The 26,095-nt window shown below is 46.3% G+C and overlaps 1 protein-coding gene across 2 annotated transcripts in view; it reads right to left on the bottom strand.

Moving 5' to 3' along the window:
* LOC111966926 (extracellular sulfatase Sulf-2-like) overlaps positions 1–26,095 on the bottom strand; it is a 181,605-nt gene that overhangs the window by 123,890 nt on the left and 31,620 nt on the right. For both annotated transcript variants that reach the window (XM_023991871.2, XM_070444456.1), the window contains exon 2: positions 22,712–22,779. The gene's annotated coding sequence lies outside the window, so the exon portion shown is untranslated. The remainder of the gene's footprint in view (positions 1–22,711; positions 22,780–26,095) is intronic.

The following is a 26,095-nucleotide window of genomic DNA, read 5'->3' as shown; positions in this document are numbered from 1 at the left end:
CTGAACTGAGGTAGGGGCTGTCCAGATTGTCTAGAAATGCATGCATACGAGATGTGTCAGGAAGTAAAGCAAAGTGCAGAATATAATTGCTTAAATTGATTGTTGATTTCTTTGGTATTGGTAGAAGTTAAATCAGCTGCAACACAGGTATGGTATGGTGCTGCGAGCAGTGGATTGTCCAAGCTGGTGAGATAACAACTTGCCAGCTTTCTCTCTGTCTTCATAGAATTTTTGCCTCGACTTAAACAGAAGCTGCTCTGTTTGTTTGGTAGAAACATTGTCAAATTCCGATTGGTGTAGCAGTCTTTCTGTGTCGAGTTCAGGCGTCGGAGAAGAGGCATACTGTATCTGTTGTCCACATCTAGAATGAGTTGAGATAGCTCCGATAAGCGTTTGGTGCGCTGTTTGTTGTCATACGCTGTGTATGAAATAATTTGGCCCCTTAGATATACTTTTAACGACTCCCACACAGTGAGACACGTCAGGGGTGCAGTTGATCTGTAAAAAGACATCAATGTGAGTTGATATGTATTTTTTAAAGGCACTACAGGATAGTAGTAGTGGGTCAAAACGCCACACGCGTTGTGACACAGTACTGCCAGGAAAGCGGATATCTAGCAGGACAGGGCTATGGTCTGAGAGAATGATGATGTGATATTGGCTATTAGTTACAAAGGAATAATTCTATTGTCCAGCAGGAAAAGGTCAATCCTAGAGTATGAGTGGTGGACTGGAGAAAAAAACTGAGTACTGTGTAGCAGTGGGATAGCTCCTCCTGCATGGATCAGACAAATGATAGGATTCTAGAAATGAGTTGATTATTGTACCTGATTTAGAAATGACATTGTTGGCTTCGGTCTGGATCTGTCTAGACTTGGATGTAATACACAATTGAAATCTCCGCCCGATATCAAATGATGAGAGTTGCGATGAGTGTTGCGATGAGGTCAGAGAAAAATTGAGCGTCATCCCAATTAGGACCATAGAGGTTAGCCAAAATAACCTGTGTGCTAAACAATTTCCCCATCACTGTAATACATCTGCCATTAGTATCTGAAATTACTTTGGAGGAGACAAAAGGGGTGCCTTTTCTGATAAGGACGGCTGCCGCTCTGGCCTCTGCAACAAAGTTGGAGTGAAATATTTGGTCGACCCATCCTCTCTTTAGTTTATCATGGTCGCTGATCGCTGGACCGGAGATGGGTCTCTTGGAGAAAAACAATGTCCGGACTTAAAGACTTAAGATGAGAATACACTCGGCTACGCTTGACCACCTGGTTAATTCCTTTTACGTTCCAGCTGATAAAGCATGTGGGGCCTAGAATATGGGAATTAGGCATAGTCATAGTAATCAGAAATGAATGTTAATACAATCATATGGCCAGTGTGCTGAAAGGTCAGAGTAATAAAATATAGAGAAAATAAAGAGAAGAAAACCTTGGACCGCTATGCTGGCCTTCCCCCTGTTGGAAGGCTGCATCTACCTCTCCTAGACTAGAGCAAAATTCTACCATGTTAAACTGAACCTCCGTAGAGCTCTATCCAGGGCAAACTTAATCAAGTTTTCACCTAGGGAATGGATTCTGGAGGGAACCACCTCAGTTATCTAAGGTATCTTATGCAATATGCATATAAGGATCGTAAAACAATATATGAAAGAGGAGGTATAGGTATATGTCCTCCCCTCCCTCCATCCACTTGGGATGACTTAAAACACAAATATACACTACCGTTCAAAGGTTTGGGGTCACTTAGAAATGTCCTTGTTTTTGAAAGAAAAGCAAAAAAAAGTTACCATTAAAATAACATCAAATTGATTAGAAATACAGTGTAGACATTGTTAATGTTGTAAATGACCATAGCAGCTGGAGACGGCTGAAAGGAATATCTACATAGGCGTACAGAGGCCCATTATCAGCAACCATCACTCCTGTGTTCCAGTGGCACGTTGTGTTAGCTAATCCAGGTTTATCATTTTAAAAGGCTAAGCAGTTTAGCAATGGACAGGGTAGGCCACATTCTGCCTACGGTCTCAAGTCCCTCTCTCACGCCGAAAATGTAATCGTTCCCTCGGCGCTGTCTGTTCTTGAGGTTCTCAACCTTCGAAATGAGTTTGACGACATCTGATGACAGCCGGGTTGACTGGCTCTTCCAGTGTCACCACTTTGTCGCAGTAAATAGTTGATCTATCTTCCAGGAGTAAATAGTTGATCTATCTTCCAGGAGTAAATAGTTGATCTATCTTCCAGGAGTAAATAGTTGATCTATCTCTCCAGCGAGTAAAATAGTTGATCTATCTTCCAGGAGTAAATAGTTGATCTATCTTCCAGGAGTAAATAGTTGATCTATCTTCCAGGAGTAAATAGTTGATCTATCTTCCAGGCTATTCAGACGGGTGTCACGTCTCGCCAAGTCTTCGTTAATGGAGTCGATTTTTATGTTGACCTCGGTGGTGAGAATAGCTATTTGTGCGGATAGGTCAGTGGATAATGACTCCACCTTAGCCAGCACAGTCTGTTCAGATTTAATGATAGCCACCATTAGCATGGCTAGGTCGGGGGTATCAGAGTCCGTGTCAGGTGAGCCCTGCTCCTTTGTGGCCCGTGGCCGTTGTTGTCTCGACATTTTACGATTAAAACGCCAAAAATGTCAGGAAAAAAAGCCAGATTGGTAAATTAGGTTTGATTCCAAATTAAATGTTACAAAGTTAACACGGTGGGGGAGGTGTTGGTCAAGTATTAATAGTAAATTGTTCGCCCTGGATCTGTGCACCGAGAAAACGCGTCTTCACATGTTGCTGCTCAACAGCGCCCCCCCAGCCCATTTCTATTTTATTGTAACAATAGAAATCTATATTACATGTCCTAAGTGTCCTCTCTATGGGATGAAAGGGTTTGACATTACGAGATGGTGGAGATGGAGCAGGGGTAGCATCCTGTATCGGACATGACACACCCTGTGGCCTTCAGTACCTCCACCTTCTACCCCACTGAAAAACCTCCAGCTACAACCCTGGCATACAAACACACACTACCACCACCTGGGAGCTCAGGAAAGGACTCGTTCTCACTTCTCCAACTGGAAGAGATGGAGACCGGCACACTGTCAAAAAAGAGGAACTCTCCATCTTTCTCTTACACTACTTACTGTATCCTATGACACAGTTTCCATGCTGAAGGTGCTGCCAGCGTGAGCTGGAGCGGTGGCGTCAGCGGCCCATCGTCCACACGCCTCCTCCCCTGATTAGAGTGCCAGAGCCGAGGATCAGGGGTCCGGAGAGAGCCTGAAGCCCCTCTAACACAGCTCTCTAACAGCCCCACTACACCCTTTCCAGATGTCCTGATACGTGCTATCAGGGGACACAGATAGTTGCTGACACTCCAAGGGGGCTGTTTCTGATGGCCACAACATTGGTAGAATGGAGACCCTGGGCGTCTGAACTACACACGGATACAAGGGCAGGCACTTTATGGTTATGTTGGAAAGAGAGGGGGATGGAGTGAGAGAAAGAGGGAGAGAAAGAAAGAAAGGCAGAAAAGCACATGAACTGCAGCAAGCGAAGAAGGACAGAGGGGCGAGGTCAGAAAGGTTGGTATTACTCATCCTGGGGGACGGTGGAAGGCGATTGTCTCATGGACTGACAGTGTGTCTGTGATCAGCGACGTCTCCTAGGTATGTAGCATTTGCACACAGCATGATACTGAGCCACTACACGCTCCATTTAACTCCTGGCCCAGCCAATCCCTTCCCACCCAACAGAGCTATGAGCTCATCCATCATGCAGGCTCACCCAGCCCCCCCAGCCCTCTGGCCCCCAGGCCAACCTTGAAACCAAACTAAGCACCAGATTAAAACAGAGCTCGCTACATCAAACAGCAAGGATTCATGAGAACACTTTATTTTTCATAAAACAAGATTATCTTTTTTGGTTTGAAATAAAAGCTGTTGCTATTTCTGTTTTTTTTTACGATGCGACAGCTGCATTCTGCCGTGCTTGGCTGCCACCCTGACAGCGCCATGTTGATGTGATACAGGTGGTGATTGGCCGGTGGTTCCAGCCATCCAATAAGAGGGCCAGGGCTGCATTGGGCCAGCTCCACTCTCAAGGGGGAGGATGGGGGCTGAGTTAAACCAAGGCCAGGATTCAACGTTCCCTCAACAGTGAAAAGCACACGGACAACATCAGACCAAATCCAGAACTACATTAGGAACAGGGCACATGGGAACACTTAGCTCATAACATCATGACTTACATCTCTCTCCTCCCTCGCCCTCATCTGGTTCTTGGATGAGTCTCGCAGGCAGCTCAATTCATTTAGAACAAATGCATTTTTAGGAAATGGTGCAATACTCTGCTGAAAAAAGTATCAGCCAACCAAGGTGGCTTTCATAAAACACATGTTCAGTAAAAGGCTGGAAAGTCTGATATGGGGATTACTGTGGACTAAGCTCATTTTCCTACACATGCTCAGACTCAGTCATACTGTTTTATTAGGAATGAGGATTACCCTTTGGATTGGCCTCCTAGAGATCTACAGTACTCCTTCCTACCTCCCTTTCTCTCCTCAACCATCTATCAGTCTCTTTACGTCTCTGTCTAACCCTCTTTCTCCTGTTCCATTCTCCTGAGAGGAAAGCTTCTCAAAACGATGGTCCCCAGGTGTACAATGCGGCACTCACTGGTTCTGTCAGAATGGCTATATAGTGTGACCTTGCACCACATTTATAAACGAACACACAGACACACACACACACACACACACACACACACAACACACCAACAGACACACAGACACAACCAGACCAGCATCGCATCACACACACACACATACACACAAGCAGTCAAGCACACACCACACACAGTGTTCCATCACACATGTCAAGCACACAACACCACACACACATCGTCAGTGTTTTTACCATGTGAAGTGTGTGGTCTTGTCCTAACACCACACACAACATTGCACACACACTAACTCACACGACAACTAGTCGCTGCTTGTTATATGCCACAGGCATATACTCAGGTGCGCCAAGACGAGATGCAAATGGCCATCGAAAATTGCAAGCTCTTACAGCAGATTTACAGCACAAATCTTCTGACTGCTGTAAGCAAAAATAACTAGAATAAAGTCCACGACAACACACCGCTGGTTATAGCGAATGACACATTGGATAACACACCAACCATTGAAAAAAAGCCTTACATCCATCGGCTGCATTAATAACAACTGTGGGCGAGAGTGACCAAAATGTGAAGCTAGCTCTATTAGGATGATCATCCGCGGCCACCCACACACACGGGTATCCAGGTAACTATACGATGTCCCCCAGCCCACGCACGCACACACTGAATGAGTGTGTTCTCAGCTTAGCTGTCGCGGTGAAGAAGAAGCCTCAGAACTTACAAGAAGAAGCTCTGGCAGCAAGAGCATCTGGAACATGGGAGAAAAAATGTCAGGAGGAAGAAAACAAAAGGGGATGAAATGAATAGGAGAGAAACAATTTGATAACCTGAGTCCGATAGCAAAATGCCTTCTCGCTCTGATATGTCTACAACTTAATGTTTTGTGCTCCCTGGAAGCAAGGCCATCACTTTTAAATATACCGCCCTATATACAACAGAGCCAAGATTATTTGTTTCTGCTGACTGAGGCATGGTCCTAGCAGCCAACAGCAATATATATCATTACTTCCCACTCAGCCACAAAACAAGCTTTTGATTTGGCTGATAGCTACAGTATAATAGCTAGAGAAGACGACGGGCCTATTGTGTAATATACTAGTGATAAATAAAGAACACGGACTTGCATGGCTATTAGAGAGGAATGTGTTATTTATTACCCCTGCGATGGACGGAGGCGAGTGACGATGAAGAGAAAGAGCAGGTAATGAAAAAACAGCATGGTCATTGCTGTCTTCAATACCCACTTTAAAACATATCAGACAGGTTCCACATTTAATATATATACACACAGAGAGAGAGAGAGAGAGAGAGAGAAGAGAGAGACAGAGAGAGAGAGAGAGAGAAAGAGAGAGGCAGAGAAGAGAGAGCGAGAGAGAGAGAGCGAGAGAGCGAGAGAGAGAGAGAGAGAGAGAGAGAACGAAGAGGAGAGAGAAGAGAGAAGAGAGAGAGAGAGAGAGGAGAGAGAGAGAGAGAGAGAGAGAGAGAGGAAGGAGAGGAGAGAGAGAGCAGACGAGAGAGAGAGACAAGAGAGAGAGAGAGACAGAGAGACAGAGAGACAGAGGATACAGAGAGAGACCACAGAGAGAGAGAGAGAGACACACGCAGTGAGAGAGACACAGAGAGAGAGAGAGCAGCGAGGAGAGAAGAAGAAGAGAGAGCGAGAGAGAGAAAGAGAGAGAGAGAGAGGAGAGAGAGAGAGGAGAGGAAGAGAGAGAGAGAGGAGAGAGAGAGAGAGAGAGAGAGACGAGCCAGAGAGGAGAGAAGAAGCATCAGGCTGGCGGAGGTATCAGACGGGAGGAGAGAGACGAACGGAAACAAATTTGACCCTAACAATTACAGAGGCATTTGTGTGAACAGTAACCTGGGGAAGGTTTTCTGTAGTATTATCAATGTAAGAGTTCTAAACTTCCTTAATAAGCACAATCTCTTGAGTAAAAACCAAATTGGATTTATACCAAAACATCGCACAACTGATCATATTTACACCCTACACACCATGATAGACAAACATGTCCAACAAAATAATACCAAAATATACGCTTGCTTTATCGACTTCCAAAAATCATTTGATTCTATTTGGCATACAGGACTGTTCTACAAAGTTATTGAAAGTGGTGTAGAGGGTAAAACATATGACATAATTAAATCAATGTATACTGGCAATACGTGCAGCATAAAAATAACAGAATTCTTTAACCAGGGGCAGGGCCTTTGCCAGGGTTGCAATCTGAGCCCTGCACTCTTCAATATTTACATTAACAAATTGGCCACTATTCTAGAAAAATCCTCAGCCCCTGGTATTAGTCTCCACAATTCAGAAGTTAAATGCCTACTGTTCGCAGATGACCTATGCCTGCTCTCACCCACAGCACATGGCCTACAGCAGAGCCTGGACCTGCTAGAGCAGTACTGCCAGACCTGGGCCCTGGCAGTAAACCCCAAAAATACAGAGGATCTCTGAATACAGAGGAGATCCAGATCTCAGGGAATTAGACCAAAGTTCTCAATTGGTACAAAATATATAGAGTACTGTACACACTACAATTACTTAGGTTTAAAAATAAGCTCAACTGGACACCTTAATGAGGCAGTGAATGAACTGAGAGAGAAAGCACGCAGGGCATTCTACGCCATTAAAAAGCAAATTCAAATTGAAAAACCTAGTAAAATTTGGCTAAAACTAATTGAATATGTCATTGAACCAATTGCACTTTATGGCAGCGAGGTGTGGGGTCCACTTGCAAAACAAGGTTTCATGAAATGGGACAAACACCCCATTGAAACCCTGCATGCAGAGTTCTGTAAGATTCTCCTACATGTCCAGAGGAAAACTACAAACAATATGCAGGGCAGAATTAGGCCAATATCCACTAATAATAAAAAAGAGCAATTAAGTTTTGGAAACATCTAAAATACAGTGACCCCCTCTCATATCACTACCAAGCCCTGCAATGCCAAGAACTGAGCAAAGAAAAGATTCCCCTCATCCAGCTGGTCCTGGGGCTGAGTTCACAAACCTGTTCTACTAACACACTGAAGCCTCAGGACCAGAACATCTAATCAATCATTATAAACCAAATTACAACACAGTCAAAACAAAACTACATTGCTTATTGGGAAACACAAGCACAAACACAAAGCAAAATGCATTGCTATCTGGCCCTAAAATGACAGTACACCGTGGCTAAATATTTAAACCCTTATTCAAGGTTTCAAAGACCTCTCTGATGAGGATAGGCTACCCTTCCTGTTGGGGGAGGACGCAGAGACCTGTGGGTTGGCAGCGCACTACATTGCTGCCTGCCATAAGTTGAGGGACAGTGTCTGACAGACCAATCAACCAACATGTACTCTACTGTATGCTTATTGTTATTGTTGAATGTATGGTTATTTTGACCCTTGGTTATTGTTGTTACTGTTGTCCCGTTGACAATTTTGATTCTCATTTTTATTTATTTTTATATTATAAATATCCAAAATAAGCTTTGGCAATATGTACATTGTTACGTCATGCCAATATAGCGAATTGAATTGAAATTGAGAAGAGAAAGAGAGAGGGGAAGAGAGGAGAGCAGAGAGAAGGAGAGACGAGACAGAGGAAGAGAGAGAGGAAGAGGAGGGAGAGAGAAGAGAGAGAGAGAGAGAGAGAGAGAGAGAGAGAGAGAAGGAGAGAGAGAGAGAGAGAGAGAGAGGAGAGAGATGAGAGAGAGAGAGAGAGAGAGAGAGAGAGAGAGAGACCAAATGAGAGAGAGAGAGAGACAGAAGGGAAACACTCACATAGAGAGAGACACAGAGAGAGACACAGAGAGAGAGAGAGACAGAATCATCTAGAATGTCACTTGTGTGCTGTAACGATAAGTAAGGGGACCGAACCATGAAAAACAGCCCCAGACCATTGTTCATCCTCCACCAAACGTTACAGTTGGCACTGTGCATTCAGGTAGCGTTTTCCTGACATCCGCCAAACCCAGATTCGTCCATTGGCTGCCAGATGGTGAAGCGTCATTCATCACTCCAGAGAAGACGTTTCCACTGCTCCAGAGTCCAATGGCGGTGAGCTTTATATCACTCTAGCCGACGCTTGGCATTGCGCATGGTGATCTTAGGCTTGTGTGTGGCTGCTCGGCCATAGAAACCCATTTCATGAAGCTCCCAAAGAACAGTTATTGTGCTGACCTTGCTTCCAGAGGCAGTTTGGAACTCAGTAGTGAGTGTTGCAACCGAGGACAGACTATTTTTACGCACTACGCGCTTCAGTACTCGGCGGTCCCGTTCCGTGAGCTTGTGTTGCCTACCACTTTGCAGCTGAGCCGTTATTGCTCCTAGACATTTCCACTTTACAATAACAGCATTTACAGTTGACCGGGGCAGCGCTAGCAGGGCAGAAATTTGACAAACTGACTTGTTGGAAAGGTGGCATCCTATGACGGTGCCACATTGAAAGTTACTGAGCTCTTCAGTAAGGCCATTCTACTGCCAATGTTTGTCTATTGAGATTGCATGGCTGTGTGCTCGATGTAATACACCTGTCAGCAGTGGATGGGGCTGAAATTGACGAATCCACAAATTTGAAGTGGTGTCCACAAACTTTTGTGTAAATAGTGTATATCCCCTATTACAATCAAACGGTTATAAATACTTAAATACAACTACTTCTGCAGTGTCCTTCCTGAAGGTGAGCAGCTGCAGATTATATCTGCCAAGGACGGGGTATTGGGATGTTTTTTAATAGGAGGATGTGCAGCTATGTGGCTGTGGGAGGAGAGAAGGACCAGGAGGACCAGTTTCCTGCCAGGCTGAGACAGGGGAGTATGGCACGGCCACAGCCCCAGGGCAGTGAGGGGTACGGTGGGGTGGACAGACCCAGCTGAGGGCCCCTGAGTGTAATCAGCCAGGATGGATTCTGGATTTAGAGTCATACACTACTCTCCTCTATCAAAACCAGGCCTCAGATCCAAGGTAAAAATAGCCACAGGTCAGTGGAAGACAGAGGACGGAGCAGAGACATGGAAAAAGAAAAAGCAGGGGAAAGGAAAAAAAGAGAGGGAAGAGAGATAGAGAGAAACAAGGGCAGGTTTATTATGTTCTGCTGGTACAGTACTGTAGGAAACTCCTGGGTTTTAGTGAGTGTGCCCCTGGGACAAAGGCATGTGTCTGTCTGTCTATCTGTCTGTCTGTCTTTCAGGGACAGACTAGAGCAAGGGGCTGGCTGGGGGAAAGACAACACACACAGCATTTAATCAGTCAGCTCTTCCTGCAGGGCCCATTCTATTGAGACTCCAGAGAGAGGAGAGGAGGAGGAACACTGACTGGGAATAATCCTTGCTGTTTAATTACTAAAACAAACTCGGTTTTACCATGCATGGTAGTTAAACACACGTCTGAACAGACAGATGGCTCAACGACAAACATCATTAGTCAGATAATGGGCTGTCCTCTTGTCTTCACCGTTACAGATCACACAGTTTTATTGCGGTTTTGCAGAGTCGGCGCTGCCATCTACTCTACTGCATTTCCTTGTAAGGGTTCTGTGCTAGTGTCAGCGGTATACAGAGCTACTCTCACTTCTCATCTCCTTGCCCGCTTGCTCTTTCTCCTCACCTGTCTTTCCACTCCTCTCCTCGTTTCTACCTTCCTCTCATGTCCTTCTTTCCTCGTCTACAGGCATGACTCCTGGCTCCTCTTTCGCCCCGCTGAAACCTCCCTTCTCTCTCTCTCTCCTCCCCTGAGGCAGCAGGCTACAGATGCCCCCACACCTCCATCACACCCTCCAGCCACAGAGCTAGTATCTCACATCTCTTCTCTGGCCCATTCAGTTGAGTAAAAGGGAGAGGGAACTTTCACTTTTCAGAAGGCACACACACCTCTACTGAGAGAGAGGGGTAGAGAGAGCATACCTGTTAAATATAATACATGACTCAGTTAGACCACAATAACACAATGGAAGGATCAAAATGAGACCACAAGTTTACTAACACTGCGTGTTCCAACAGCAGGCAGTGTGTGTGTGTGTGTGTGCGAACGTAAGTGTGTAAATGCAGCTCTGTAATTGAGCCACGTGAGATCACAGGGATGGGCTTATTTTCCCTTGAGGTGACACTCTTTATTGTGCTTTAAGTGGCTATATATACATCTCCATGTAAAAACAGAGACATTAGTCATTTTATATTGTGGTACAGGATTTTTATTGTGTGTTTTACTGAATTAAAACCCTCCTCGGCAGATAGAACATATTACTCATGGTCACTATCTCCCAATGGAAAGTTTGGGCTAGTCTGTAATGTGGGGCGACGCCAAATGGAACTGTGCAGTTCAACAGGTTGAGGGAAATGGAATCCATCAGACCAGCAGCACATCATGATGTCTGGAAACATTGTGATACATTCTGCAGGTGTAAATTAGTATGGACACCACCATGCTTTCCTCACTACCCCGTATACGACAAGTCAAGAGAATATCCTGCCATTGGAGCATAATAACCAGATGACAACAGAGAGAGGGAGGAAACAGACTATTATTCTACTGAGTGGGTCTGTTAGAGCTGTGGTGGCAGCCCTTTAATTAACTGTGGGGAAGCAGCAACACGAAAAAGCAAGGAGAGGAAGAGAGGTCTTTAATGTTTCAGCCCGCTGTCTCGCACATGACGAGCTCCGCAGCTATGGCGACACCTCACAGCACTCTCCATCTGGGAATAATGCATCACCACTCCGCTCCGGAGGCGAGGCGCCGGCTACGGAAACGTCGCAGACTCTTGGGACAAATGGGAAACTGTGGAGTGTAATTGGATTGTAAGTGAGCGAGCAACTCCAATTTCTATCTGCCAATTATCAGCGTCTTTTTTCAGAGGAGACAGCCACATTTTTGGGGGACAGATTAAAAAGACTAGATCAGAAGAGTCTTATTCTCCAGGCCTATTCTTGTGTGCCTTCCCAAAGTGAAGGGTTCCATTGACTGAATAAACCTCAGTTCATTTTTTATCACTAAAAAGCAGAGCAATTTTGCCTTTAATAGGATGTTTGTGATTGACAGGGTTTGAGGAGATAGGGAGACGTGAGTAGAGAACAGGAAAGGTTGAGAAAGTTAGTAGGCTAAAAGTCACAGACTTAGTATATTGATGCAGGCTTGAGGAACCAATGCCAGTCATCACTGATGCTATTTGTTTATGGCCAGCACTTGACTATATTATTTATGTCAGCATACACATTTGGAAAATGGTGTTCACAACCTTTTTCTTTTTCTTTCCAGGAACTTTTTTCACTAAACTGATTAATTTTGCTTTTGGGGCATGTATTTGGGTAAACAAAGTGTACAAGTTTTTGCTAATAAATCCTTAGATCAGAGTCTTTTCTCAACCCACAACTGTCTTCCAATACCTCCATAACTCTACTCGATATTTTTACAGAGTAGCAGAAAGTCATAAAACACTGTATTTCACTCTACCACCCCTCCCCAACCCCCTATCCTCTGGTCCCAGGTCAGATGCACAGTGCACTACACTATCAGGTGTCTCAATGCTATCTGCTATCCTAATAACTGGAGCTAATGGACAGCCTCTTTAAGATACACTTAAATTAACTACCATCTATTGCATACTTCATCCACTCTCACTGTAGTGTCTTGATCCATCTCTGTCTCTCTCACTCCATCTCCATCTCTCTCGCAATTCCATTTCCCTCCTCCTGTCCTATCTCAGTAACGGTCAACTGTAACCTAAACAACACCTGTCAACACACTCACATTAGCATGCACCCATTGTCTCCATTCAGATGGGTGCGTTATGAAGCTCACAGAGGAGGTGGGGACGGGAGGCGTAAGGGGAGAAGATGATGCGTTGGGTAGGGGGAACGGAGGGGAGAATATGATGCGTTGGGTAGGGGGAACGGAGGGGAGAATATGATGCGTTGGGTAGGGGGAACGGAGGGGAGAATATGATGCTCGTTGGGGTAAGGGGGAAGCGGAAGGGGAGAAAATATGATGCCGTTGGGGTAAGGGGGAACGGAGGGGAAGAATATGATGCGTTGGGTAGGGGGAACGGAAGGGGAGAATATGATGCCGTTGGGTAGGGGGAAACGGAGGGGAGAATATGAATGGCGTTGGGTAGTGGGAACGGAGGGGAGAATATGATGCGTTTGGGTTAGGGGGAAGCGGAGGGGAGAATATGATGCGTTTGGGTAGGGGAACGGAAGGGGAGAATATGATGCGTTGGGTAAGGGGGCACGGATGGGGGAGAAATATGATGCGTTGGGTAGGGGGCACGGAGGGGAGAACTATGATGCCGTTGGGTAGGGGGAACGGAGGGGAGAATATGATGCGTTGGGTTAGGGGGAACGGAGGGAGAAGAATGAGAGCGTTGGGTGGGGGAACGGAGGGGAGAATATGATGCGTTGGGTAGGGGGAAACGGAGGGGAGAAATGATGCGTTTGGGTAGGGGACCGGAGGGGAGAATATGATGCGTTGGGTAGGGGGGAACGGGAGGGGAGGAATAATGATCGTTGGGTAGGGGGAACGGAGGGGAGAATATGATGCGTTTGGTAGGGGGAACGGAGGGGAAGAATATGACTGGCGTTGGGTAGGGGGAACGGAGGGGAGAATATGATGCGTTGGGTAAGGGGGCCACGGAGGGGGAGAATATGATGCGTTGGGTAGGGGGAACGGAGGGAGAAATATGATGCGTTGGGTAAGGGGGGAAAGGGGAGGGGAGAAGCTGATGCGTTGGGTAGGGGGAAACGGAGGGGAAAATATGATGCTTGGGTAGGGGGAACGGAGGGGAGAATATGATGCGTTGGGTAGGGGGAACGGAGGGGAGAATATGATGCGTTGGTTAGGGGAACGGAGGGGGCGAATATGATGCGTTGGGTAGGGGAACGAGGGGAAGCATATGATGCGTTTGGGTAAGGGGGAAGCGGAGGGGAGAATATACGGGCTTTGGGTAGGGGAACGGAGGGGAGAAAATATGATGCGTTGGGTAGGGGGAAACGGAGGGGAGAATTTATGATGCGTTGGGTAGGGGGAAACGGAGGGGAGAATATGAAATGGCGTTGGGTAGGGGAACGGAGGGGAGAAATGATGCGTTGGGTAGGGGGAAACGGAGGGGAAAGATGATGCGTTGGGTAGGGGGAACGGAGGGGAGAATATGATGCGTTGGGTAGGGGGAACGGAGGGGGTAGTTGGCTACAGTCGAGTCTGGCGTGCAGCATCTCTCACTCACCCTCCATTCTATAGCTTCCAGTTCAGTTGAGGAAGCACTAGAGAGATTCAACCACTAGCCAGCAGCTTCACAGAATGAACTGTACCACAGCACAGGTAGTCTACCTCATCACCAGGTGGTTCAGCGGCTCCATACGCTCTCCTTGTTTCTCTCTAGCCTATATTTCCCCTTTAAGTGCTTTAAGTGACTCTTAAGGATACGCCCCTTTTTTACCAATTTTCGCCTATAATGACATACCCAAATCTAACTGCTGTAGCTCAGGCCCTGAAGCAAGGATATGCATATTCTTGGTACCATTTGAAAGGAAACATTTTGACCTTTGTGGAAATGTGGAAGGAATGTAGGAGAATATAACAGAATAGATCTGGTAAAAGACAATAGAAAGAAAAAACCGACCTTTCATTTGTATTTTTTTTTGTACCATCATCTTTGAAATGCAAGAGAAAGGCCATAATGTATTATTCCATTCCAGGTGCAATTTAGATTTTGTCCACTAGATGACAGCAGTGCATGTGCAAAGTTTTAGACTGATCCAATGAACCATTGCATTTCTGTTAAAATGTTGTATCAAGACTGCCAAAATGTGCCTAATATGCTTATTAATAACTTGTCATGTTCAAAATGATGCACTCTCTTCAAACAATAGCATGGTATTATTTCACTGTAATAGCTACTATAAATTGGACAGTGCAGTTAGATTAACAAGAATTTAAGCGTTCTGCCAATATCAGATATATCAGATAGCCTACGTTAGCTCAACCGTCTTGTGGAAGGGACACCGATCCCGAATAAGTTTTTAAGGCAGGACAGCAGAGCTCTCCCTCTCTCTGCCAAGCCCCAGCCACAGCTACCCTCATCTCTCTGGGCCGGCTGTGCTCTGTGGCCTAGGGGGGTTGGAGGGTAGAAGGGGGAAGAGGGGGTTCATGGCAGTGAGAGGTGTGTCTGCGTCTGCCGGGGGCATTGTGCTGTGCTGCACCTACAGAACCAGCTGTTACCCTTCAGAGCTGCAGAGAAACCACCTTCTCTCAGAGACTCAGACAGAGCACAGCACACTACACTGGACCAACTACGAATCTCTCCACTGAGGACTCAACAAAGGACGATTCTGACTGGAAACGTATACATAAACACAAAACTAAGTAACAAGCCCTGTAGGTTTGATGTGAACACACTTTAAAAGGTGTCCACACAAATGTGGTGAAGAAAATACTGTAGTACAATGTAAGCAATATAATACCTTACACCCAGCCAAGTGTGGTAGCTACAGGCATGGTGTGTCCCACGCATACTCCTGTAAATATACTTTGAGAGGAGATGAGAGGAGTTTCAGACGGTGCAGTTAAAGGATGCCCATCGTTCCTGACCCATGTGGGAGTGGTAGGTAGCAGGTAGCAGCCATCCATACACAGACACATTCCAGTCATGTAGGGGGTTATATCTGTAGGTGTGTTTCTGTAGCTACTGTATATATGTGTGGGGAAATAGATGCCCTGTGTAGGAGTGGTATCAGCCACCTATACCTGGGGTTATTGCAGACATATCTTTATGTGTTTCTGTAGCTCTATTTGTGCGGGATTACAAGTGTGTTGTGCATGTAAACAGCAGTGGGGATCCTTCCATGTCACTGTGGACAACGGACTCAGTGACAATATGACAGGGGGGTTAAGAGAATAATGGAAGACTACTATGTGTGTGTGTGTCGCACATGCCTACGCACATGCAGGTGTACATGCGTGCGTAAATGTCTGAGCAGCATGATTGTATGAGGGAATGTGTGTCCGTATTGCTGGTGTGTGAGGTGTCAGCAGCGTTGCCGTGGGGATGGTCTCCGGGGTGATGGATGAGGTCCTGTCTCCACGGCAGCCCGAGCGCTGTGCCACTACCATGACAAATGGAGCCTCGGCTAATAAATCTGTACAGGTCCCTATAGTAACACAAACATCATGGCAGGAGGGGTCAGCCCTCCCCCGCCGGCTCATTGAAATACACACAGCATAGCAGGATAGGGACACTCAAAATCTTCCTCCTCCCCTGGTAGTTGCACCAGCCCCATGTAATCAACCCTCTCCCCCCTCTCCCCTGTACTGCCTCAATGCACCCCCTATTCAGGCTGAGGCAGCAGTCCAGAGGACAGGGGAACATGGGTTGTCCTAGTTTGTCTGCCATGTGCTGGGTGAACAGAGAGAGAACGAATCATAAATACACAAACCCACAGGTTGTCACGCCCTGACCATAGAGAGACTTTTTATTCTCTATTTTGGTTAGGTCGGGGTGTGACTAGGGTGGGTAATCTAGGTTGTTTTATTTCTATGTTGGCCTGGTATGGTTCCCAATCAGAGGCAGCTGTTTATCGTTGTCTCTGATTGGAGATCATATTTAGGCAGCCATTTCCCCACTGTGTTTTGTGGGATCTTGTTTTGAGTTAGTGCATGTGGCACCTCTGATGTCACGGGTTTCTTTTTGTTTGGAAGTTTCGCGTAAATAAATATGTGGAACTTTAATCACGCTGCGCCTTGGTCCGTCTCTCCACACAACCGTGACACAGGTCAGTAGTTCATGGGCTATTGTTGAAGATCCATTGCCATTTATATTCTCAAACTGTAATAATATGATCAAGGTCCACTAAAAACGAGCCCTGGATCAATACATGTCAAGAAATAACTGTATGGACACAGACTGAAACACACACGACACATCGCGGTTATTGTTATACAGACAAACGTAGAAGACATGCTCCAGGGAGAGAGTTTAATTTATTAATGAATTTCCTCTACATTTACCAACCAAATGAATTAATGTTGGATTAGTGAGCAGTGAACAGGGAAATGTGAGACTCTGAAAGAACATTATATTATTTCTGAAAGGAGCCTCAATGAAAAAAAAAAAAAACCTGTCAGACCCCATCTTCTACCACATAAAGACAACCCTATCTTCTACCACATAAAGACAACCCTATCAGACCCCATCCTCTAGTTACCACATAAAGACAACCCTGTCAGACCCCATCCTCTAGCTACCACATAAAAACAATCCAATCAGACCCCATCCACTAGTTACCACATAAAGACAACCCTATCAGACCCCATCCACTAGTTACCACATAAAGACAACCTTAACAGACCCATCCACTAGTTACCACATAAAGACAACCCTATCAGACCCCATCCACTAGTTACTACATAAAGACTACCCTATCAGACCCCATCCACTAGTTATCACATAAAGACAATACAATCAGACCCCTTCCACTATCCGCACTAGTTACCACATAAAGACAATCCATCAGACCCCACCACTAGTTACCATATAAAGACAATCCATCAGACCCCATCCCTAGTTACCACATAAAGACAACCATATCTGCCCCATCCACTAGTTAACACATAAAGACAACCCTGTCAGACCACATCCACTAGTTACCACATAAAGACAACCATATCTGACCCCTTCCACTAATTACACATAAAAGACAACCCTGCCAGACCCCATCGTAGACCCACATAAAGACAACCCTATCAGACCCCATCCTAGTTACTAAGACTACCTATCAGACCCCTCCATAGTTTCCACATAAAGACAACCCTATCAGACCCCATCCACTAGTTACCACATAAAGACTACCCTATCAGACCCCATCCACTAGTTACCACATAAAGACAATCCAATCAGACCCCATCCACTAGTTACCATAAAGACAATCCAATCAGACCCCATCCACTGTTACCACATAAAGACAACCTAATCGACCCCACCCACTAGTTACCACTAAAGACACCCTATCGACCCATCCACTAGTTACCACATAAAGACTACCCTATCAGACCCATCCACTAGTTACCACATAAAGACAATCCAATCAGACCCCATCCACTAGTTACCACATAAAGACAACCATATCTGACCCCTTCCACTAGTTACCACATAAAGACAACCTATCAGGCCCCCATCCACTAGTTACCACATAAAGACATCCCTGTCAGACCCCATCCACTAGTTACCACATAAAGACAACCCTATCAGACCCCATTCTCCAGTTACCATATAAAGACCACCTATCAGACCCCGTCTGCTACACATATAGACAACCCTGTCAGACCCATCGTCGACCACATAAAGACAACGCTGTCAGACCCCATCCACTAGTTACCACATAAAGACAACCCTATCAGACCCCATCCACTAGTTACCACATAAAGACTACCCTATCAGACCCTCCACATAGTTACCACATAAAGACAACCCTATCAGACCCCATCCACTAGTTACCACATAAAGACTACCCTATCAGACCCATCCACTAGTTACCACATAAAGACAATCCAATCAGACCCCACCACTAGTTACCACATAAGACAATCCAATCAGACCCCATCCACTAGTTACCACATAAAGACAACCATATCTACCCCATCCACTAGTTACCACATAAAGACAACCCTATCAGACCCCATCCACTAGTTACCACATAAAGACAACCCTATCAGACCCCATCCACTAGTTACCCACATAAGACTACCCTATCAGACCCCATCCACTAGTTACCACATAAGACAATCAATCAGACCCCACCACTAGTTACCATATAAAGACAATGCCAATCAGACCCATCCACTAGTTACCACATAAAGAAAACCATATCTGACCCCATCCACTAGTTAACACATAAGACAACCCTGTCAGACCACATCCACTAGTTACCACATAAAGACAACGCATAATCTTGAACCCACTAGTTACCACATAAAGACAACCATATCTGACCCCTTCCACTAGTTACCACATAAAGACAACCCTGCCAGACCCCATCCACTAGTTACCACATAAAGACATCCCTGTCAGACCCCATCCATAGTGCCAACTTTAAAGTTGGCACTATGCATTGGCGCAGGTAGCGTTCTCCTGGCATCTGCCAAACCTAGGTTCGTACGTCGGAATGCCAGTCGTTTCTACTGTCCAATGGCGGCAAGCTTTACACCACTCCAGCCAACCCGTAGCATTGCGCATGGTGATCCTAGGCTTGCGTGCGGCTGCTCGGCCATGGAAACCCATTTCATAAAGCTCCCAAAGAACCGCTATTGTGCTGACGTTGCTTCCAGCAGCAGTTTGGAACTCGGTGTTGCAACTGAGGACAGATGATTTTTACGCACTACGCCCTTCAGCACTCAACAGTCCCGTTTTGTGAGCTTGTGTGGCCTACCAACTTGCGGCTGAACCGTTGTTGCTCCTAGACATTTACACTTCACAATAACAGCACTTACAGTTGACCGGGGCAGCTCTAGCAGGGCAGAAACTGACTTGTTGGAAAGGTGGTATCCTATGACGGTGTCATGTTGAAAGTCACTGAGATCTTCAGTCAGGCCATACTACTGCCAATGTTTGTCTATGGAGATTGCATGGCTGTGTCCTCGATTTTATACATCTGTCAGCAACGAGTGTGGCTGAAATAGCTGAATCCACTAATTTGAAAGTTGTAAATTAATTTATTGCCACCGGGGCCCGCCGGTGTAACTGCTAACCTGATTTCTGACTGAACACTGTACTGCATGATTGTAGCAGGTTTACTAACGTGTTAGTTTTAGTAGTTGTAGTTGACTATGACGTTATTATATGAAGGTTTGGCTCGGAAAGGTTTTTTCACCTGGTCACAGAGAGCTGATGTGTTGTGCACTAAAGTCCACAAGCGAAGAGAAAAGGTGACAGGAGGAGAGCTCGTAGTTAGTTGGGAGAAGGAATTACTTGCAACTGTTGGACTAATGATGACATCCTAGATCAGCTAGATGCAGGCAACAGAGTGCAAGGCGGTATAGAATCTGTCACTATCTGTCACCTTGATTACTCAATTCTCTCTACCTGTGCACCTACGTTGTAAACTTTTATTCACAGGCTTGGTTGTAGCAACCACATGATGGGTACAGGGAAAATTCAAGTATCGTGTAGTAGCCTTAACCTATTGAGGTTACGTTGAGCTGGGTGAATGGAATATGAATGACAGTCAAATACATTTTATTTGTCACATGCGCCAAATACAACCTTAACTTGAAATGCTTAAGCCCTTAACTAACAATGCAGTTAAGAAATGCAAGAGTTAAGAAAATATTTACTAAATAAACTAAAGTAAAACTTTTTTAAAGTAACAATAAAATAAAATAAAATAACAATAACGAGTAGCAGCAGAATTAAAAAAGGGGGAGGTCAATGTTAATAGTCTGGGTAGCCATTTGATTAGCTGTTCAGCAGTCTTATGGCTTGGGTGTAGAAGCTGTTAAGAAGCCTTTTGGTCCGAGACTTGGAGCTCCGGTACCACTTGCAGTGCGGTAGCAGAGAGAACAGTTTTTGACTAGGGTGGCTGGAGTCTTTGGTAATTTTTAGGGCTTTCCTCTGACACTGCCTGGTATACAGGTCCTAGATGGCAGGAAGCTTGGCCCCAGTGATGTACTGGGTAGCGCCTTGCCGTCGGAGGCTGAGCAGTTGCCATACCAGGAAGTGATGCAACCAGTCAGGATGCTCTCGATGGTGCAGCTGTAGATCTTCTTGAGGATCTGAGGACCCATCCATGCCAAATCTTTTCAGTCTTCTGAGGGGGAATAGACATTGTCGTGCCTCTTCACGACTGTCTTTTAGTGTTTGGACCATGATAGCTTGTTTGTGATGTGGACACCATAGAACTTGAAGCTCTCAACCTGCTCCACTATCTGTAATAGGTATGCTGTAATAGATATAAGGCCATGCTCATAAAAAAAAGAATCATCCTCCCTCATCTTAAATGGCAACGACCGCCACTGGTACTGAGGGAACGATAAAATATTCCATAGTTGTTTTATGTCAATTTGACATCTACGGTAAGTGTCAAAATGAATAATTATGGGTTTCTGCAGCTCCGACACAAAAGTGCTGCACTATTGCTGAGCTAACAAACCCCTACAATATGGAATTGAAAAGATTGATCATGTTACCAGTGGAATGCTGCAATATGATGCAGAGCACTGATACTGTAATTCCCGAGCCTAAGAAAACAATTGCATCTGCCTGAGCAGGTTAGTGAGTGTAGCTCTCACAGAACGGGTGTGACCTGCCTGGAGAGCAACTGCCTACATACCGAACGTCCCTATGGGACAAGCTATGTGGAAATGGTTTCTCTAGTCGACAGAAAGCAAAAACAAACAGAGGGGAAAAGCTAATGATGTATCAGATCTTGGATGGGATGAGACGTTCCATTTGTGTAACCTGCTGAGTGAGCCTGATTTGTGGAGAAACTTTTCAGCTTTCTTATTGGCCAACACTAGGTAACGCAATATAAGACAAAACAATGGGAGGGAGTGTGACTTCAATAATCTGTCCGTCACTTTTTCTTTCCTGTTTATGTATCTCTTTCTCTCTCTCCCATGAAATCAAATCAAGTTTTATTTGTCACGCTTCGTAAACAACAGGTGTAGACTAACAGTGAAATGCTGACTTATGGGTCCAACAATGCAGAGTTAAAGATAAATAAATACACAGTGAATAACAATAACAAGTAAAAATACCATGGCTATATACAGGGAGTACCAGTACCGGGCAAAACATACACACACACACACGTTAGCTTCTCTCTTACGGCCGGTACTGAATATGCAAGACCGCAGCTGGAAAGTTTGGCATGTTGGCAGCATTTTTCATTTACGGTTTGATATGAACCTTTATAGACACTGGCCATTAATGTACATCAAGTCAATGTCCTTTTGACAAGGCATGCGGTTTTAATCAGAAGATTTGTCTCAAAGACCAGATTGGCACTAAGCACTTTGGCCACATGAAAAACACCCTATTCAACACAGGGGATTAAACATGCGTCCCTGAGGGGCCCCTGTGTTTAGGATCAGCGTGGCAGATGTGTTGTTGCCTACCCTTACCACCTGGGGGCGGCCTGTCAGTTTTGCGCGCTCCCTCAAAACTTGAGTCATCTTAAGCATTGTGTTGTGTGACAAAACTGCTCATTTTAGTGGCCTTTTATTGTCCCCAGCACAAGGTGCACCTGTGTAATGATCATGCTGTTTAATCAGCTTCTTGATATGCCACACCTGTCAGGTAGATGGATTATCTTGGCAAAGGAGAAATGCTCACTAACAGGGATGTGAACAAATCTGTGCACAACATTGTTGAGAAATAAGCTTTTTGTGCGTATGGAACATTTCTGGGATCTTTTATTTCAGCTCATGAAACATGGGACCAAAACTTTACATGTTGCGTTTATATTTTTGTTCAGGATAGATTTTTTGTCCAAATCGTGCACATTGTCTGAGACCATACTCCATCATTAATCAGAAATGTGAGGCTCCTGTTCTTACCCCTCAGCGGGTCCAGCTGTGCCACGCAGGGATGTCGTCATGGGAGGGGGCGGAGGGCACACCCACAACACCCTAGAGCCCACATCGACCGTCAACCCCACGTCCCATTTTCACCCCTTTCATTCTTTACTCTCCTCCATCGCTCTTCCCCCTTTTCTCTCTCTCTCTGTCACTTCTGACAGGCTCGCCCCAAAGCCAACCCCACCCCCAGTGCTGACTCGGAGCACTGCCGTCGTCTATCCATCCCCCTGACAAATTACTCTATTCTGTGTTGTGTGAGAGCGCAGAGTTGGCGAGAGCTCTCTGCAGCCACCACTGACAGTCAGAGGGATTCAGCCTAGCTAGCAGGGGTGTTAAAACAGACAGAGACAGAGAGGCAGAGACACCCCCTCCTCGCATCAAGACCAACCCCCCCCCCCCCCCCCCCCACAGCAGCAACACCCCAGTCCCTCATTGTCTGTTCCTCGTCAGGACGCTACCCCCGTCACTCACCTGTCAATGGAAGGCTGTCTTCTCTGGGGATGTGGGAGTCTCTTTATGTTTGGAGAAGCGGCTGGGCTCTGAAAACAAGCACAAACAGAGCAGGGGTCATCTAACGGTGAAGGCCAACACAAAAGCAGAAGTCAGAACTAAAGCGCCTCTTTCTTTCTGTCCTGTATACCCACCCCTCCTTCCCTCCCTTTCTCCTTCCTCGCCCAGGCTGCCAGTGATTTATTTCACCTACAGCTTGAGTCCCTTCTGCTTTGAAACAAGATGGTGAGAGAAAGAGAGAGAGGGGGATGGAGGGAGAGGCGCATTTACAATTTGCAATCAAAAGACTTCAATGTTCTGTCTCTCTCTGCCCGTCCCTCGCCCCCCTCTCCGTCCCTCGCTTTTGCTCTTTTTCGCTTTTTGTCAGACTCCAGGTCTGAGTGGAATACTGATGTCAGGGTTTGAGAGCTGCAATTGAACAAAAAAAATGACTTTCTGCCCTCTGTTTTTCATGCTGCACTTTGTGCTGCCAATTCCCACTGCTGAAATAAAACTGAGCGGGGGGCTTAGGGGGCGGCGAACACAACCCTGCGACAAATAGCCTGCGTTTCTGGACCTTTATAGGGCCTGGCTACAGAGAGGAGGAGCAGGCGGAGGAAGGGGGGAGCAGGGGGAAGAGGAAGAGAGGCTGGAGGGATGACAAGTTCATTCAGACAACCCGGGAAAAACAGAAACAATTACAGCTCTGAGATGGAGGCTGCAGCAGCTTAGGGAGATCGCAGAGCACAGACTTAATGTCACTTAGCTAGAAAGCTAATGACAGTGTGGGAACAGCTACAGCCCAGGGAGAGAGAGYGGAAAGAGAAAGAGAGAGAAATCTCTCCATCTCCCAACAGATGAAAATGCCACTCCGTCAATCACCCTGATTAAGTAATACATATTCAACAGCCTTCCAGTCTGCCTGTGAGCTACCTTCCCTGTGAGCTACCTTCCCTGTGAGCTACCTTCCCTGTGAGCTACCTTCCCTGTGAGCTGCCTTCCCTGTGAGCTGCCTTCCCTGTGAGCTGCCTGCCTGCGAGCTACCTGCCTGCCTGCCCGCCTGTGAGTTGCCTGCCTGCTAGAACACTAGCTGGGTGCATGCGGAGAGGAGGACAGCAGCGCAGATGGAGGTGCTGCTGGAAAGTGCTCTGATTACTGATCTGATCTAGGTACAGTGTGGCTGGGAGGGGAGAAACATTGAGCTGACATTGACAGATATACCACTGTGAGATCACTGTTCACAGACCCTGATCACTGATCAGCCCTGAACAGGCAGCATCAGGGGAGGAAGACAGTCAAACACCCACCGTTGATTCAACCACAGCCAATCAAGCAAAACACAGACACCACCCTGTAGGTGCAACATTAAAAGAGTGCCATCTGTGAGGCGAGACGGTGAGTGTGTGTGTGGCGCACTACACCCCCCCCTGTTCTCTCTGTGTGAATACACTTGTTTTCTCTCCTTCTCTCGCCCAGCTCTTCTCTCCCTCTCTTTCTCGCCATTTCTCCATCCTCATCCCTCCCTCTCTCTCTGAGCCGTCTCTCTCTCTGGCCGATGGGAATCAATGGCATGAGATGGCTTTGTTTCTTCCCACAGCTTTTCCCCTCCTTCTGTGACAGCGGTCAGCACTCAACACCTTAACCACAGAGCTACAGTACAGTGGTACCCTCATCCTGCCTGCCAGGGGGGAGAGACAGGGATGTGGGGGGATGGGAGGGGAAACGACACGCTACAAGACAAGTTACATGGCAGGAACACAACACACAGCAGAGTACTCCAATAATGGACTGACACTGGTGCTTTCTCTCCCGTCCCGTAGCCTATACACCCCATTCACAGTTACATGCCCTATTCAATAAAGGAGTGAATTCATCTGTATAGCTCAAGGACACTCCCTTCACACCGCCTGTCCTTGAGAACATCATTTGAGAGGAGAGTGCACACACAAAATAATCCAAAACGCGCACACACACACACACACACACACACCACCGTGGCGTGTACACATATAGGGGGCTCACAAATACCACACACAGACTCCGTATACACCACCTTGATGGGGGGGGGGCACAGAGCACACTGTACCTCGCCCCGTCTGGCCCCTCCTACCCCCCCAGACCAATGACGTGGTCCTCAGTGCGGAGTCAGAGGACAGGCAGTGTATTGTGTAGTGTAGGGCTGGGAATTGCCAGGGACTTCACAATACAATACTATCATGATACCTTGGTGCCGATACGATATGTATTGCGATTCTATACTGTGATTTTATTGCGATTTGATGTTCCAAACATATTGCTCACCATATGTCTGCCTCAGAGGGACAAGAGAGAGCCATGAGAAAACGACTTTTGATCAGTCATGCAAATGAAAGTGCCATGGAAAAAATTGTCTCCCCACTTAAAAAGAAGATGGAGAACAAGCTATGAAGGAGATTTGGTGCAGGTACAGCCAACTAGCGCAAAAATATTGCGATACTGTCAAAACAATATGATATATCGGCAAAAATAATATCCCGATATGTAACTGTATGGTTTCTCCCTCGTCACTATTGTTTTTTTTAGGCCAGAGCGCTGTACGGATCACAGAGCCACAGCTAAGGCTTCTCGGCTCTCTCTCTGCTTACTGAACCAGAGCAGAGTTCTAGGCCCCATCCCAAATAGCACCCTTTTCCTTATACAGTGCACTACTGTTGACCAGGGCCTTGTCATTACAGGCCCCCCACCACCAGGCTGATTTATATCTACATTCACATTACATCTGAGGCTCTTTTCATCACTGAGCCCAGCACCGCAGCCAGCTCCTGGGTCACATAACTAAACATGATGACCAATTCATGTCTCCACAGTCCACCCCCCACAATCCTGAAATGAATTTAACAGCGGCTAATTAGTACTGAGGAATAGAGACGAAGTTACAGGCACATATCGGGCTGAAAGTGTGACTTGATCTCGAAATAAAAGAGTAGAAATAGAGATATTTAGCCACAGCTATTTCTCCTAGCGGTCTTCTCCCTTGAGGCCATGTTATTTTTAATGTCACTCAGGCCACCGGTGGACCCGTTCAACTCTACGCTTCCCAGAAGAGCCTCTTTCCTCCACCGTCGGACACTCCAAGTGACAGCGTGTCATGGCGTTAATTGTGCCGTGGGTTCCGGGGATGAGAGCTGACAGGAGTGTCCGTGGTGCTCGTCCGCTGGATACTCTGGCCGGCACGCACAGAGAGATGTTTCCTCTCGCTGTTCCCTGGTGGAGCTCCTACTACAGGAGGAACTGACTCTGAGACCAGGCCCGCCTGGTGGCCTCGCTGTTCCCTGGTGGAGCTCCCACTACAGGAGGAACTGACTCTGAGACCAGGCCCGCCTGGTG

Source organism: Salvelinus sp. IW2-2015, linkage group LG7 (genome assembly GCF_002910315.2).
Source record: "Salvelinus sp. IW2-2015 linkage group LG7, ASM291031v2, whole genome shotgun sequence".
NCBI lineage: Eukaryota > Metazoa > Chordata > Actinopteri > Salmoniformes > Salmonidae > Salvelinus > Salvelinus sp. IW2-2015.
Note: the sequence above shows the minus strand (reverse complement) of the source record. Positions and strands in the feature narration are given on the sequence as shown.